The sequence below is a fragment of the Saimiri boliviensis genome, chromosome 7, assembly GCF_048565385.1.
Source record: "Saimiri boliviensis isolate mSaiBol1 chromosome 7, mSaiBol1.pri, whole genome shotgun sequence".
In the NCBI taxonomy this organism is placed as follows: domain Eukaryota; kingdom Metazoa; phylum Chordata; class Mammalia; order Primates; family Cebidae; genus Saimiri; species Saimiri boliviensis.
In genome coordinates this window covers 62,525,286-62,540,932 of record NC_133455.1, presented here as the reverse complement: position 1 = coordinate 62,540,932, position 15,647 = coordinate 62,525,286, and the positions used below count along the sequence as shown (strand labels likewise).

Sequence of the window (15,647 nt, the reverse complement as noted above, 5' to 3'; positions counted from 1 at the left end):
TTTACTTTATGTAGATAGCCTGTATCTTGTGAATGAATTGTGTTTAAAGGAGAATTTGGCCACACACTGGGGGTAGAGGAAATGGATAGTTTAAAACAAGACAAAGAAACAAACAAACAAAAAAGATAATTTGGAATTATGAATCTATATTTCCATTAAGTCATATAAAATGGGGTAACAGGGAAATGGGAAAATATGTTCCTAGTTCCACCCAGGGGATCCTGATACCTATGATTCAGGTGAGTTAAGATGAATTAGGTTTTGAAGGAGATGATGGAAATGTGGAAATGGCTGCAATTGTCAGGAAGATTTATGGAATCTGAGCAAAGGGAAATGGAATGGAAAAGAAGATTTCTAGGGAAAAGACAAAGAACCATCTGTATGTTAAGCATTTATTCCTTTTTAAAAACTCTCATATATTTTTGGGGGGCAAGTGAGTGGTTAGTGTTGCACTTTAAGGATTGTTTTGGGAGAGAGGATAGCTTGGCTCCATATGGATTTCTTAAGGGATACTGTAACCATTCTTCCCTGAAGTGAAAACATACTCAAATGCTCTAACTTAAAGATAATGTTCCATCTGTTATATCCCAGTTAGTTTAGAGGTATCTAGTACTGGTCTCACTTGGTAGCAGTAATTCTCTATTTGGTTCCATGGTGAAGTAAAATAGACTTGACTGTACAGCCATTGTCCTTCAGATGTGTCTAAATTTCTCACTCTATTTATGAGCATCAACAAACACTTTGTGCATACTTTTGCTGTGGGTTGAATGCATCTATTTTTCTTTAATTTAGTTTAAAACTAGTAATGGAATTCCTGAGGTTTTGAGAGGAATAGTGTTGGCAAATTAAGTTTTGAAACTAAAGGCATATTAAGATACCAAGCAAAACAGAGAGAGACTATTGCTTTAGAAAGAGATCGTAAAACTCCGCTGACATTTGCAAAGCCAGTGTCTTATATTTATATAAGCTTTAGATAGGAACTGCTATTTTTCTAAAATTGTTGGTTTAAAAATAATTGTTACATTTGTGCATTTTAAAAGTTGCTTGTAACACACTTTGGGTATGCTTGAGCTCAGCCTTTTCAGCAAAGTATTCAGACATTTGGGCATCAGCCCTTTTGGTTTTATTCTGTCTCAGACCATTTAAGACAATTTTGACAGATTGTGAATGTCAGGGATTTGATAAGCTCCCATTAAAATTTAATGTGGTTTTTTAAATTGCCTAAAATGCCCTTTGAACCTGTTAAAATGTGCTACCATCATCTGAATTAAGAAATTTAGCTAAATATTACTAAAATGACCAATGATATCACTTGTCATTTTGATGTTTGTTCTTTAAGTGTACTTTCTTTTTTTTTTTTTTTTTTTTTTGAGACGGAGTTTCGCTCTTGTTACCCAGGCTGGAGTGCAATGGCGCGATCTCGGCTCACTGCAACCTCCGCCTCCTGGGTTCAGGCAATTCTCCTGCCTCAGCCTCCGGAGTAGCTGGGATTCCAGACATGCGCCACCATGCCCAGCTAATTTTTTGCACCTTTAGTAGAGACAGGGTTTCACCATGTTGACCAGGATGATCTCGATCTCTTGACCTCGTGATCCACCTGCCTCAGCCTCCCAAAGTGCTGGGATTACAGGCTTGAGCCACCGCGCCCGGCTTAAGTGTACTTTCATTCCCTTGAGAAAATATTGGCTGCATATATGTAGGATTATGTTGATTTAAAATATACCTTTTCCTTGATTAAATATCTTTAATACTTTTTCATCTGCATCCTGTTAGTATGCAGTTGTGGATTCTGCTATTTACGTGAATTTTACCCATCTATCCATGAGCTTTTTTGAGTGCCTACTGTATGTTAAATCTATCTGTATGTTTGGTTTTCTTGTTAGGCTTCCTTTCAAAATTTTTCCAGGGCGAGAATTATGTTTTCTTACATTTGACAGTTTTGCACAATGCAGTGTATACCTTATTGTAATGGGTAGGTGCTTAGAATTTAGTTGTCCATTTGTGCTAGAGGTTGAGGCTATGAAGTCCAATAAGGTAAGGACTCTACAAGTTCCTTACATTGTGATAGAAGATAAATTTAATTAATTATAGTACCATAATAATATAAAAATACATCTTTGAGAGGACAGAGCTCTGTCTGTGATGGAGATTTTACTCTGAAGAATGGTAACTAACATTTGTATAGTGTCTACTCTGTGCTTGTTTTTCCGCCTAGCAGTCTTTCAGTATAAGCATGACATCCGTTTTATACACAAGGAAGCTGTCTCAGAGAGGTTATATAATTTGCTGAAGAAGTTCATTTAGCTAATGAGTTGTAGAGCTGGAATTGTAACTCAGTTCTTTCTTTTAAACTGGGGCTTCTAAGCATTAGTGTTATTGACATTTTGAGCCAGGTACTTCTTTGTTGTAGGAGACTGTCCTATGCATTGTAGAATGTTTAATAGCATTCCTGGCTCTACCTAAGACCAGGGTGAGTCAAGGAGGCATTCACTCTCAGGGTCTTGTAAGTGCTGACCCTGTGTTTTGTCTCACAACACCTGAGTAAGTTCTCCCACATAAGCCTGTTGCTTCTAGGATTTTTGTTTTGTTTTGTTTTTGAGATGGAGTTTCGCTCATATTGCTAAGGCTGGAGTATAATGGCGCAACCTCAGCTCACTACAGCCTCCACCTCCCAGGTTCAAGTGATTCTCCTACCTCAACCTCCCAACTAGCAGGTATTACAGGTGTCCTGCCACCATGCCTGGCTAGTTTTTGTATTTTTAGTAGAGATGGGGTTTCACTATGTTGGCCAGGCTGATCTCAAACTCCTGACCGCCTGCCTCAGCCTCCCAAAGTGTTGGGATTACAGGCATGAGCCACTTTGCCTGGCCGCTTCTAGATTCTAATTCAGTATTCTCTGGTATTGGTATGAGTACTAAATCTCTTGCACACTTAAATGTTTCTTGCGAGCTGAAGAACAGAGATGAACAGGCGCTTTTAGGCATTTATTGCTTCTCACATCCCAGAACACATACTCTTGGCCAAAAGTGGCTTATAAGAAATAGCATTTAGCCGGGCACGGTGGCTCAAGCCTGTAATCCCAGCACTTTGGGAGGCCGAGATCAGGTGTTTGAGAGCAGCCTGGGCAACATGGCAAAACGTCATCTTTATAAAAATACAAAAAAATTATCCATGGAGGTGGCTTGTGCCTGTGGTCCCAGCTACTTCAAGGGCTGAGGTGGGAGGATCACTTGAGTCCAGGAGGTCAAGGCTGCAATGAGCAGAGATTGCGCCACTGCACTCCAGCTGGGGTGACAGAGCAGGAGAGACCCTGTCTCAAAAGAAAAAAACAAAAAGAGTATGGTTGTAAATGTAGGAAGAAAACTTGCTATAAACAGCAACTGCCTCAGGATATGGGACCTAGTAGAAAGGAAAAAAGACTTGCCTGAACCCAGGAGGCAGAGGTTGCAGTGAGCCGAGATTGTGCCATTGCACTCCAGCCTGGGTAACAACAGCGAAACTCCGTCTCAAAAAAAAAAAAAAAAAAAAAAAAAGAAATAGCATTTATAAATGCTAAATAAATACTTGCTAAGTTAGAAGCTGTAAGTGACGTGTTATGAACAAAAGTAATTGCTTCAAATCAGTGGAAACTTAAGAGAACAGAACTGTACGTGGAATATACTCAGCTTACTTTGTGCCTGATGGGCCTAGCACTTAGCTGCTAGTCTTGGCATTTTTACCATTAGAAATTCTGTTAATTATTTTCTCATGTCTGTGCTTCAATATAATAAATATTTCCTTGTTGTATGGGTATATCCACTAATACTTTTTGCATTGTAAACACAGTCTAGATTGTTTGGGTAGTTCTTTAGAATGGAGTATTTAAAAAATTGAGACTGTAATAAAAATCTAAAATTTAGGGGTATTACAAAATAATGCTTAACAGTTTGGGAGGCTGAGGCTGGAGGACAGTTTGAGGCTAGGAGTTCAGGACTGGCCTGGGTAATGTAGCAAGACCCTGTCTCTACAAAATAATAGGAACAACCAAAACAAAAATTATCTGGCTGTAGTGGTGCACACCTGTAGTTTTAGCTACTTGGGAGGCTCATGCGGGAGGATTGCTTGAGCGTAGGAAATGCAGGCTTTGTGAACTGTGATCATTCCATTTCACTCCAGCCTGGATGACAGCAAGACTCTCAAAAAAAAAAAAAAAAAAAAAAAAGAAAAAGAAAATAGAAAAAGAAGAAAAGAAATAGTGCTTAATTGATTTCTTAATAGTATGCCAGATTTGGAGTCTAAGTAGTTTTAACTTACATTTAGTTTTCCGATAAGGCATTAATATTTGACTTACAATAATCCTAATTTTTTCTTTTTAATTTTAGTGGGGTTTTTTTTTTTTTGATAAATGTATTCTAAAACATAATGTCATGGATTTACACTTAAAGCTTGTAGTCCAACGAACAAATCGATTGCAGTAGAAAGGAGCCTGTGAAAGATAAACTATGTATATCTACATATTTTTGAAGTGTGCAGCTAAAGTCAAAACAGCAACCTAGTTTGGGTTTGGTAAAGCTCTTACAGGCTTCAGATCATATGTATAACCAAATGCTTTCATTTATAGTAATAGTGTATAACAATTCTAACTTCCAGTTGTATGAGTAGTTTTATCATTATATTAGGAAACACTCTATACTCCATTGGTTTTTGCCTAACATAACTTATGGTTTTCTCTAAACCAAATTAGTTGCCTTTATCATTTGCCTACAAATACCATTGTTTAGGGCATAACAAATAGGAATTATACATTTATATCTAAGAATATAGTTGGATATAAGTGGCTGAAATTAATAACAGTAGGTAACGGAGAGCAATTCTGAGTCCTGGATGCTATTCTATGTTACACTTACATATATTCTGTCTCTTAATCCTTACAAGTCCTGCGAGGTTTAGGTATTATTCCAAATTTATGAGTGGGGAAATGAGGAAGCAAAGATAAAAAAACTGATGATATTAAATAAAATTGAAGATAGAATGTTTAGGCTGGGCTTGGTGGCTCAAGCCTGTAATCCCAGCACTTTGGGAGGCCGAGGCGGGTGGATCATGAGGTCGAGAGATCGAGACCATCCTGGTCAACATGGTGAAACCCCGTCTCTACTAAAAATACAAAAAATTAGCTGGGCATGGTGGCGCGTGCCTGTAATCCCAGCTACTCAGGAGGCTGAGGCAGGAGAATTGCCTGAACCCAGAAGGCGGAGGTTGCGGTGAGCCGAGATCGCGCCATTGCACTCCAGCCTGGGCAACAAGAGCGAAACTCCGTCTCAAAAAAAAAAAAAAAAAAAAAAAAAAAGATAGAATGTTTAGAGTCAATTAATTCAATCTAGATTCATTTATCCATACAACAAATCTTTATTGACTCTTGGGCCCTGTTGTCTCTACTGGGGCCTGGGGCCTGGGGCCATAGCAGTACACAAAGCAAGGTTTCTGCACTCATGGAGCTTACAGACTGGTAGTTAGAAAGAGGCAATAACAGGTATCTAATTAATTGGTGGTAATAAGTACTATGAAGAAAGAGCTGGTGAAAGGGTTGGAATGTGGGGTGAGCTTAGTGCCCTTTTATATCGGATGGTGTCTTAGTTCATTCAGGCTAATATAACAAAATACCTTAGACTGGGTACCTTATAAATAACAGAGATTTACTTCTCATAGTTCTGGAGGCTGATTCAGTGCCTGGTAAAGTCATACTTTGTGCTTCATTGATGGTGCCTCTTGCTGTATGCTCACTTGGTAGAAGGGACAAGACAGCTCCCGTCAACCTCTTTTATAAGGGCAGTAATCCTATTCATGAGAGCGGAGCCGCCCTGACTAAATCACTTCCCCAAAGGCCCTAACGCTTAATACTGTCGTGTTGGATACCAAGTTTTAACATAAAATTTTAAGGGAATGCCAGCATTCAGACCATAGCAGATGATAAGGAAAGGGCTGTCTCCTGAGGTTGCCTGAAGAGCATGGGAGAGAGTGAGCCTTGTGGGTATTTGGGAGAGAATATTTCAAGAGAAGGAAAAGCACATGTAAAAGCTCTAGCTGAGCTAATTTGTTTCTTACTGTATTCAAGGAACTGCAGAGAGAACAAGGGGCCTGGCCATTGTAAATACTTTCTCTTTTACTTGGGTGAGATAGAAAGTCCTTGGAGGGTTTTGAGCAGAGTAGTAGTCTGATCTGGTATGTCTGCTGTGTTCTGCTAGGAGATGTATCAAATGGTAAGGTGATTATGAGAGTATAACTGTTATTCCAGGAAAAAAATATTCCACCAGTATCTATCATCAGGCCCTGTTTGTTTTTTCAGATTTTTTTGATGTGCATATTAGCTTTTACAGTTAGCCCTGACAGTAGATTGCAGTCTAGTTGGAAACAAAAGACTAAAATATGCAAAACAATAATTTTATGTTATGGATCTATTCTATACAAGGAATTAATGTATCCAGGGATAAAAGTGTAAGGCACATTGACTATCCTCAGACTGATGATAGGCTAGTAGAGGCTGAGACAGAGAACATTAAACTCTATAAATTTTGAGATGAGTTGAATATTAATCCACCTGCCACAAGAGCCATGAGGTGTGGCCATGAGGTGTGGAGCAAGCTTGTCCACCACACAGTCCATGCGGCCCAGAATGGCTTTGAATACAGCCCAACACAAATTTGTAAACTTTCTTAAACCATTATGGTTTGTCTCTTGTTGCCCAGGCTGGAGTGCAATGGCGCTGTCTCGGCTCACTGTAGCCTCCAACTCCGGTTTCAAGCGATTTCCTGCCTCAGCCTCCTGAGTAGCTTGGATTACAGGCACATGCCACCACGCCTGGCTAATTTTGCATTTTTTTTTTTAATTAAAATACTGAGTTTTATTTCACATGTATATTTTTGTCTCCCCACCATTTCCATGTCTGACCACCACTACTATGTCCTAATTTTGCATTTTTATTAGAGATGGAGTTTCTCCATGTTGGTCAAGCTGGTCTCGAACTCCCGACCTCAGGTGATCCACCCACCATGGCCTTGCAAAGTGCTGGGATTACAGGCGTGAACCACCATGCCTGGCCCAAGTTTTTTTTTTGTTTGTTTGTTTCTTTTGTTTCGTTTTTTTTTTTTTTTTTTAAAGCTCATTAGCTGTTGTTGGTGTAATTTTATGTGTGGCCAAGACTCTTCTTCTTCTTCCAATGTGGCCCAGGGAAGCCAAAAGATTGAACGCCCCTGAAGAGGATATGGGAAGTTGGGGAGGTCTGGTCTGTGCATGTCTCAGAGAGGAGTTTAAGGAAGTGGAGAATTGACAGAAGTTATTCAGGGCATGGGGAACACTGTGAGCCAAGCACATAAAGTCAAGAGTATTTGTGACAGTGGGCAAACCAGCCTTGAGCCAAGATTGTGTGCAGGATTATAAAGGAATAATAGCACTATTGTTTATTGAGCTTCTGTTATATACCAATCCTTTATTACATACTTGGTGTTTATAACAACTTTATGAGGAATTATTAGCCCTCTTTTAACAAATGCGTAACCAAGGTATCTGGAGGTTAAATTACTTTTGTAGGATGACACATCTGTTAAACGATGGAAACATTACTTGAACAGTTTGATTCTAGATACCATGAAAATGCTGTTGTATTGTAGAATTGGGGCTAGATAAGTGCCCAAGAGCTAGCAGAGTAGACAACTCATATGAATACAGGCAATGGGAAACTATTAAAGATTGTTGAGTAGAAGTGTAACCTAGTAAAAACTTTTCAGGAGTATTATTCAGGCAATTGTGTGTATAATGTATTGGACAGTGACCTTTACAACGGTCAGTTTAGAGGACAGGCAGGAGGATATAAAGAGAGTTTGAACTAGGATGCTTGAATAGGAATTGAGACACAAGTCCACATGGGACTACTTTTTGGAATGTATTTTTTCTTTTGATAAAAATATAGAAAACATACAAAGTTACAGGAAAATATGGAGAAGATGGAACTTACTCATTTCTACCATGTACCTATGTAGAAATGACTCGTTAATATTTTAGGGTGTTTCTTTTCAAATCTGTCCTATCTCATGTCTTCCCCTCTGCCCTGCCCCCTCCAATTTTGGAGAAAGAGTCCACAAGGCTACCTATCTCCTCTCAAGGAGTGTGAAAGGTTTTTAAGAAACAGCATTCTAAAATAAAGAGATTTTATTTGCGTGCATGATTTTATTTGTGGAATGAATGAGCTGGTAAATTCTGGAATTCAGTGAATAGAGAGGGATGAATCACTTGTAGCGCCTAGATTTTTAGATTGTGTAAATGGTTATATAGGAGAATTTAGCTAGGTTTTGTTGGTGAAGTTGGAGTATGATGGGAATGGGGGGTGATCCAGAAGAAAATGGTGTTGAATTTGATGTGCTGGTACAGCATCCCAAGTTGGAATCTGGAGCTTAGTTGAGAATTTGGGGTCATCAAATAAGCCAGAAAATGTGGAGAAAAAGTTGAGTTTAGAAATGGCCGCAGTTTTGGTCAAAGTAGTGTTTCTGACACTTCATTTTTTTTGAGGGCCATTCTAAGATTCAGTTATTTCCTTAATATCTTTAAATGACTCTTTTACTTAAATACATTTATTTAAAGAGAAACTTTATATTAGTACTGTAAATGGAAAACTAGTTCACTTGCTTTGAATAGTTGGCAATGGCAAAATTAAAACAACGAAATAATGATATTAACTCTTAGATAGATGCTGTTACATGCTAAATTCTCCAAGCCTAAATCTGCCCAGTAAAAAAAACAAAAAAAAACAACAAATGAAATGAAGTGACTAGGATCTTGTAATTAGAAGTCTTGAGGAATTGAAAACTATTAACTTTCTGATGACATGATTGGTTATTATATTGGTTCTACCTAAAGTAAGGAACACACATCCTAAAGTGGGGAACACCAAGGTGTGGCAGAGGAAGAGGAATTGGCAGTGGGAATAGAGAGGAATTAATAAAATACTACCTCAGTGTGTTAGGAAGTTTTATCTAGAATATAAATTAGTAAATGAAAATGTGGACAAGGCACCTAACAATGAGGAAAATACATTCTTAGCTTTCAAATATAGTAACTATTAGAACATTCTTTAGATTATGATTCTGGTCTTACAATTGAGTTTTAGCAGGCTTATTTAATTCAACAATAATAATTGAGTAAATGAAATATGTAGATACAAGCTTAAATGTGAATTAGGCTGTCATCTTTTTATATATGAACTGTCTCTAAAGAGGAAGAATTCCATCACTTTTTAGATCCTACTTTGAGGAAATGTGATTATATATAATAGGGATAGAGAATAATTTTGAGAAGTAGTTTTGTGAGTCATATGCAAAGGTGTGAACCAACACTGGTCGTAGATGTGAAGTTCCTTTTACTTTTGGTGGATGGGGGAAGAATGAATGTATTAATGGTTTACTTTTTGTTATCCTTAGAATTAAAATTTGTTCCTTACTTCTGAACACATTTTGGAAGTTCTTCGACTTTTAGTGATAAAATCATTCTACTTTTCTGTGGATTATGCATAATAATACTTTGTTGTTCTCTACATTATAAAATTAATTTTAAGAATATCTAAAGGGAATGTATGTGCTTTCCCTGCCTTCTTTTCAAGCTGAATTGAGATGGTCTCAATTTAAGATGAACTTTTTCTGTTGAAAAAAGACTTGTTTAGGAATTGCCATTCTTAAAAAGAAAATCATTAAATTGCTACATATGATGATTAAAACCTCACTCTTCCCCTTTAAAAGAATGAGACAAGATATAAATAAATACATAGTGTAATTGCCAGGCCACAAAGCTCTATAATGTACCTGAAGTACAGACTGCTCACAGCATCTAACCACCATTTGTAACAGTGATTCTGTGGGAGTAGAAAGACATTCATTACCCACCAACTAACGAGTGAATCATTTTGAAATGTCCCATGTTGAAGTTTGGAATAGCAGTAGAAGTAATTGTTTCTAGCAGAAGAGATGTATTAAAAGAGAATTAGATATCTCTTGCTGTTATCTGCTCTTGCAGGTGCCTGAAATTGTATTTAGTAGAAGGTATAATTTGTAACGTTTTGTTTTGCATTGCATTAGGGCTTTTAAACTTAATTTTGAGCAACATTCAGTTTAGCATAACAAATAAATTAGATGTAAATGTGATTCACTGTAGAAATATGCTCTGCTGCTTATCTGGAGATTTTTCTGGTTCTCAGTTTCTTCAAGCATATCAGGATTCTTGAAGTCTGGAGGGTTGTGTGGAAAGAGGTGATGAATTGGCTGTATCACCTGAAAGTAAATTCCCCATCTTAATCAGTTGATACTGGGATTTCATTATCATATTGTTTATTAAAACACCGTTCTATTGTTGTTGATGTATTTTCCAGGTTACAAGCATTTTTTTACTGGATAGCATTAGTGTAGACATCTGTGGAAGCATGTATGAAACAACTGTATGGAGAAATACCTGTCTTTTTTATTAAAGGGACATCATTTATTAGAATGGACTTTGTTGGATGCAGCTTTTCCAGTTCATAATATAGTTACTTGAAAAAATCTTTTATATAACACAGTTTACTATGATTATTATTATTTTTTAAAATTTTTACTGCATTTTAGGTTTTGGGGTACATGTGAAGAACATGTAAGATTGTTGCGTAGGTATACACGTGGCAGTATAATTTGCTGCCTTCCTCCCTACCATGATGATTTTTAATTTTTAATTTGTTTTATTATTGCAGTGGAGTCTCACTGTGTTGCCCAGGCTGGTGTCAAACTCCTAGGCACAAGCAGTCTTCCCACCTCAGCCTCCCAAAGTGCTGGGATTATAGGTGTGAGCCCCATGCCTAGCCACTGTGATTTTTGGTTGATGACAATTTATCCAGCAAATATTTATTGCATGCCTATATGCCAGACATTCTTTAAGGTGCTAAGTAGTCTGCAGAGACCAGGAAACATAATCTCTGTTCTTACGGAGCTTTCATTATGATGAGTGAGACGGACAGTAAACAAATTAATACATATGGTCTGGTAATTATAAATATGAGGAAATGAATGCAGTGTGGTTTCAAAGTTATATACTCCATTATGGTGACCTTTCTTTAGTTTCCAGGCAAATTTATAGTCTGCCTCTGGTCTTCGTATTGGCGGTGTTGCTGAAGCTAGAAGGAAATCTACCTACTACTGTAGCAGCAGCAGCCTACAACTTTTCCCTCCAAGGAGTCCCTTAATAATTTTGCTGTATAACAAATTACTGTAAATTCAGTGGCACCCATTTATTAGCTCACAGTTCTATACATCAAAAATCTGGATACAGTGTGACTAGATTCTCTGCTCAGGATATTACTACAAGGCTGAAATCAAGGTGTCAGCTGGGGTGATTTCTTGTCTGTAGGCTCTGGCAAAGAATCCACTTCTAAGCTCATTCAAATTATTGGCAAAACTCAGTTCCTTGCAGCTGTAGGACCGACGTTTCGTTTCTTTGTTGGCTGTCAGCTGGGAGCCAATCTCAGCTTACAGTTGCTGCCTTTATTCTTTGCTATATTCTCCGCTCCCCACCCCCCACCAGATTTTGAAAACCAGCTATGGAAAATATACTTTTTGTCTAATCTCTCACCCACCAATTTCTCTGACTTCTCTCTTCCAGACCTACATTTGAAGGATTTTTGAGGCTAGTTCAGGATTATCCAGGTGGATAATCCCATTTTCTTAAAATTAACCTGATCATGAGAGTAAAATCCCATCATATTCATAGTCCCAGAGATTTTGCAGGGTATATACACCATGGAGCAGGGATTTTAGATCTTAGAATTCTACCTACTACTGATAGTCCCCAGTCCGTGGCTGCCAGTAAGGGTTGCAGTCGCCTCGTGTGTGAAGAGGGGGCATTAGTAGCTGTCCTTTGCACATCTACCTGTCACCAGAGACCATGAACTCCTGCATGATGGTAATGGAGGTTCTTTTGGGATGTTGAAGGGGTTTGGGCAGTAGTTGGTAGGAACTGGCTGAAGTTGTGGAACAGTGTCTTTACATTTACCTCGTCAGTGCTAGGAGTAAAATGGGGAATGATGGCTCAGGAGAAGAAAGCAGAGGGGAAGGGCAGGTTCTCATGCCCCACATCACCCCTGGGGTGCAGAGTTTAGCCATTTTATAGAAATGAGAACACTAGTGGTTTTATTTTTTAAACCCCAAATGAAAATTAGTATTAAATTGCTTTTACAAATTTTTAAAATTTGGCCGGGCTCAGTGGCTCATGCTTGTAATCTCAGCACTTTGTGGGGCCAAGGTGGGTGTATCACTTGAGATCAGGAGTTTGAGACCAGCCTGTCTAACATGGTGAAACCCCGTCTGTACTAAAAATACAAAATATTTATTGCATGCCTGTATACCATACAGTTTTTAAGGTGCTAAGTATTCAGGAGGGAACAGGAGTCATACCTCTGTTCTGATGGAGCTTTTATTCTGATGAGTCAGACAAGCAGCAAACAAATTAATAGATACAGTCTGGTAATTATAAATATGAGAGAAACGAATGCAGTGTGGTGGCATGTGCTTGTAGTCCCAGCTACTCAGGAGGCTGAGGCAGGAGAATTGCTTGAACCCAGGAGGTGGATGTTGCAGTGAGCCGAGATCATGCCCGTATACTCCAGCCTGGGTGAGAGAGTAAGACTCCATCTAAAAAACTAAATAAAATGAAATACAATAATAAATTTATAAGTTTTTAAGGAAATGTAAAGCATAGAACTAGGAGACTGAAATGAGAATTTATTTGAAAAGACCAAATAAAACAAAGTGCAGATGATCTCTAATTTACGATGGTTCTGCCTTTGATTTTTTGACGCCACAATACCTTTATTGGGATGTAATCCTATCATAAGTCAAGAACATTTGTATACATTATAGAGGGAAAATAACCTAAGTCTGTTATGTTAACAGTTGCATCCCATTATAAATATATTTTTTCTCATAGATTATCATAATGTAATGTTCTTTTTATTTAATGTATGCTATAAACATAAAATGTACATTATAACTTTAAAAACACAAATAACGTTTCCTTCTTCCTCAAGGTAGAATTACAGCCTGATGGAAATAAATGGACAACTATTTCCAGTTCTTTACTTTTTAAGTTGCTTACAGTTGTGCATCTGATGGTAGAAACCTAATATCCCAGAGACAGTGTTTCACTGTGTCACCTAGGATGAAGTACAGTGGTGTGATCACAGCTTAGTGCAGCCTCAAACCCTGAGGCTGCGATCTTCCCACCTCAGCCTCCCTTAGTTGCAGGGACTGACTAAAGGTGCATGCCACCATGCTAGGCTAATTTGTTTTGTTTTGTATTGTATTGTATTGTATTGTATTGTATTGTATTGTATTGTATTGTATTGTATTTTTATTTGTAGAGATGGAGTCTCAGTATATTGCTTCAGATGGTTCAAACTTCTAGCCTCCAGCGATTCTCCCACCTTGGCCTCCCAAAGTGCTAGGATAACAGGTGTGAGCCACTGTGCCTGGCCTCTTCTAATTTCCATTTCCTTTTCTCATTTCTCCAGTTTCCGTTTCTAAAAACTGAATATCACCAAATGAGGAAATGGAAGCAAAGGAAGTGTGAACTTTATTCTGTAGTTGTCAACTTTTGGCTTAATGTTTTGGTAATATAGTTCTGTGGAACATTTCTCTGCTTTTACGGTGGTGGAATAGTAGGATTCACTGTGTAGCTAACCTTAAATTACTAATTCCATAAAATAAAGGGAATACATAATAAGAATTTAACAATAGAGTAAATAAGCACTAAGGTAGTATTCTCATACTAGGGAAATTTTTTTATTTATTACATCATCAAACAATGTGTTCTACAAGTTTTATTATTTTATAAAACTATATAGGTGGTCTTGCATTTAAAAAAGAGTGTCTACTTAAAAGTCTTGTATGGCATGAAAGTTCTATTAGACATGGAACTACGTTTCTGCCAGTAACTCGACGTTTTGAGGACAGTTAGCATCTTACTTGGAATTTGAGATTGGATACAAAAATATCCTAGGGCTGAGAAAAGGCATAGTAAATTACACCAACACAAACCTTTTGTGTATTTGTAGTGGAGGAAAAGTCTACGTTGAGTTTGCTTGGGAAAAATATCATAAAAACTCTTTATGCTTTTAACCAGTAGATTGGACCTGATTTTGTGATGATTACTTTGTATGACTAGTTTCCAATGCAGATTCCAAGAATGTTTCTGCACATTAGTTCCTTATCTTTTCTCTGTTATTTTCATCTTGGTTAGTTGAAATCTACCCCCAACCACCATGTTCCAGAAGTGTTTCATTAGTTTTTCTTATCTTAATTTTATTTTCATGTTTTCTTTAATGTTTTTATACTAACCTAAAAATTTCTCCTAGTGCTTTAAAAAATTATGAGACAGTAAAGTTGTCTTCAGATGTTTTTTATTTTTACCCGAAGACTATTTGAGTTGGCTTGCAAGATATGCTTATATTGCATAAATTTCTCTTCATGGGGAAGAGTCACTTTGTGCATTAACACTTCTGGGAATTGTTTCAAAATGAAGTTTATTGTCTTAATGTTAATAAGAGTTCCAGAAGTCTGGTAGGGTTTTGTGTGTGTGTGTGTGTGTGTGTGTGTGTGTGTGTGTTTTTTCGGTCCTGTATCCCCGAAGACTATATTTAATTTTGTTTTAATTGGGTTCTATAACACTTGAATTGGTTTGATCCTGGATCCTTAATAAAACTATTAATTACGTTTAGTAGTCTCTTGAGTTTATCCAGTATTTTAGAATACAGTTATGCTGATAAATTTGGGAAGTATTCTCTTTTTTCCCCCTTTCCTTTCGTCATCTGACTGATATGTATTCTTTAGGGAAAATATTTTAAAATATTAATGCAATTAATTATTAAGTGTATTTTATCAACTAGAAAAATTTAATTAATGTTAAGACTATATAATCCGGTATTAGATAAAACTTTATTGTGACAGCAATTTAAAAATTGTATAATTTAACTTTTGGTAAGCTGTGGAGGTGTGTATAGATTGTTTTTACAGTTATCACTGAAATGTAACTGAAGTTCAAAGGTATCTAACTGGCCATTAGGATATATATGATTGGTCATATATTTAAGTAGCCTGATACATGGTCATTGAAGCTGACTAATAATTTAATATAGAGTATTTCATGTGTTTTTGTGTGTATGTATGAACTGATACACTGATAATATTTTTTAGAGAGTGAAAAATAACAAAGCCCTGAATGGCCAATGAAATACTTTAGTGAATGTTACTATTCATTATTGATTTTCTGAATATGATTGGTTGAAACACTGATCTGAGCTTCTGATATGCTCTTGATATCCATTATAATTGTTTTCTTGTTGACAGATTCAGATAATGTAATTTAAAATGTTAAACTAAGACATAATCAGGATGATATGTACTAAAAATCATGTAACCTATGTAAATGTAAGTAGAAATAATTATCCATCCATAACTACATGACTGCTTTGTGGAGTAATTAAGAGAACAGACTTTGGAGTCAGGCTCCTGGGTTTGAATCCTGGCTCTACCACTTAGCTGTGGGACTTGGATAAGTAACTGAATCTCTCTGTGACTCAGTTTCTTCATCTGTAAAATGGGGATAAT

At 37.2% G+C, this 15,647-nt stretch overlaps 1 protein-coding gene across 9 annotated transcripts in view; it reads left to right on the top strand.

Moving 5' to 3' along the window:
• The window catches only part of FRS2 (fibroblast growth factor receptor substrate 2), a 108,715-nt gene that overhangs the window by 19,750 nt on the left and 73,318 nt on the right, over positions 1-15,647 (top strand). Inside the window, exon 1 of one of the 9 annotated variants that reach the window (XM_074402577.1) lies at positions 1,368-15,647. This exon is cut by the window's right edge and continues 21,903 nt beyond it. The exons of the other annotated variants lie outside the window; for them this stretch is intronic. The gene's annotated coding sequence lies outside the window, so the exon portion shown is untranslated. Of the gene's footprint in view, positions 1-1,367 lie in introns of those variants that run through there. 9 annotated transcript variants of the gene reach the window in all.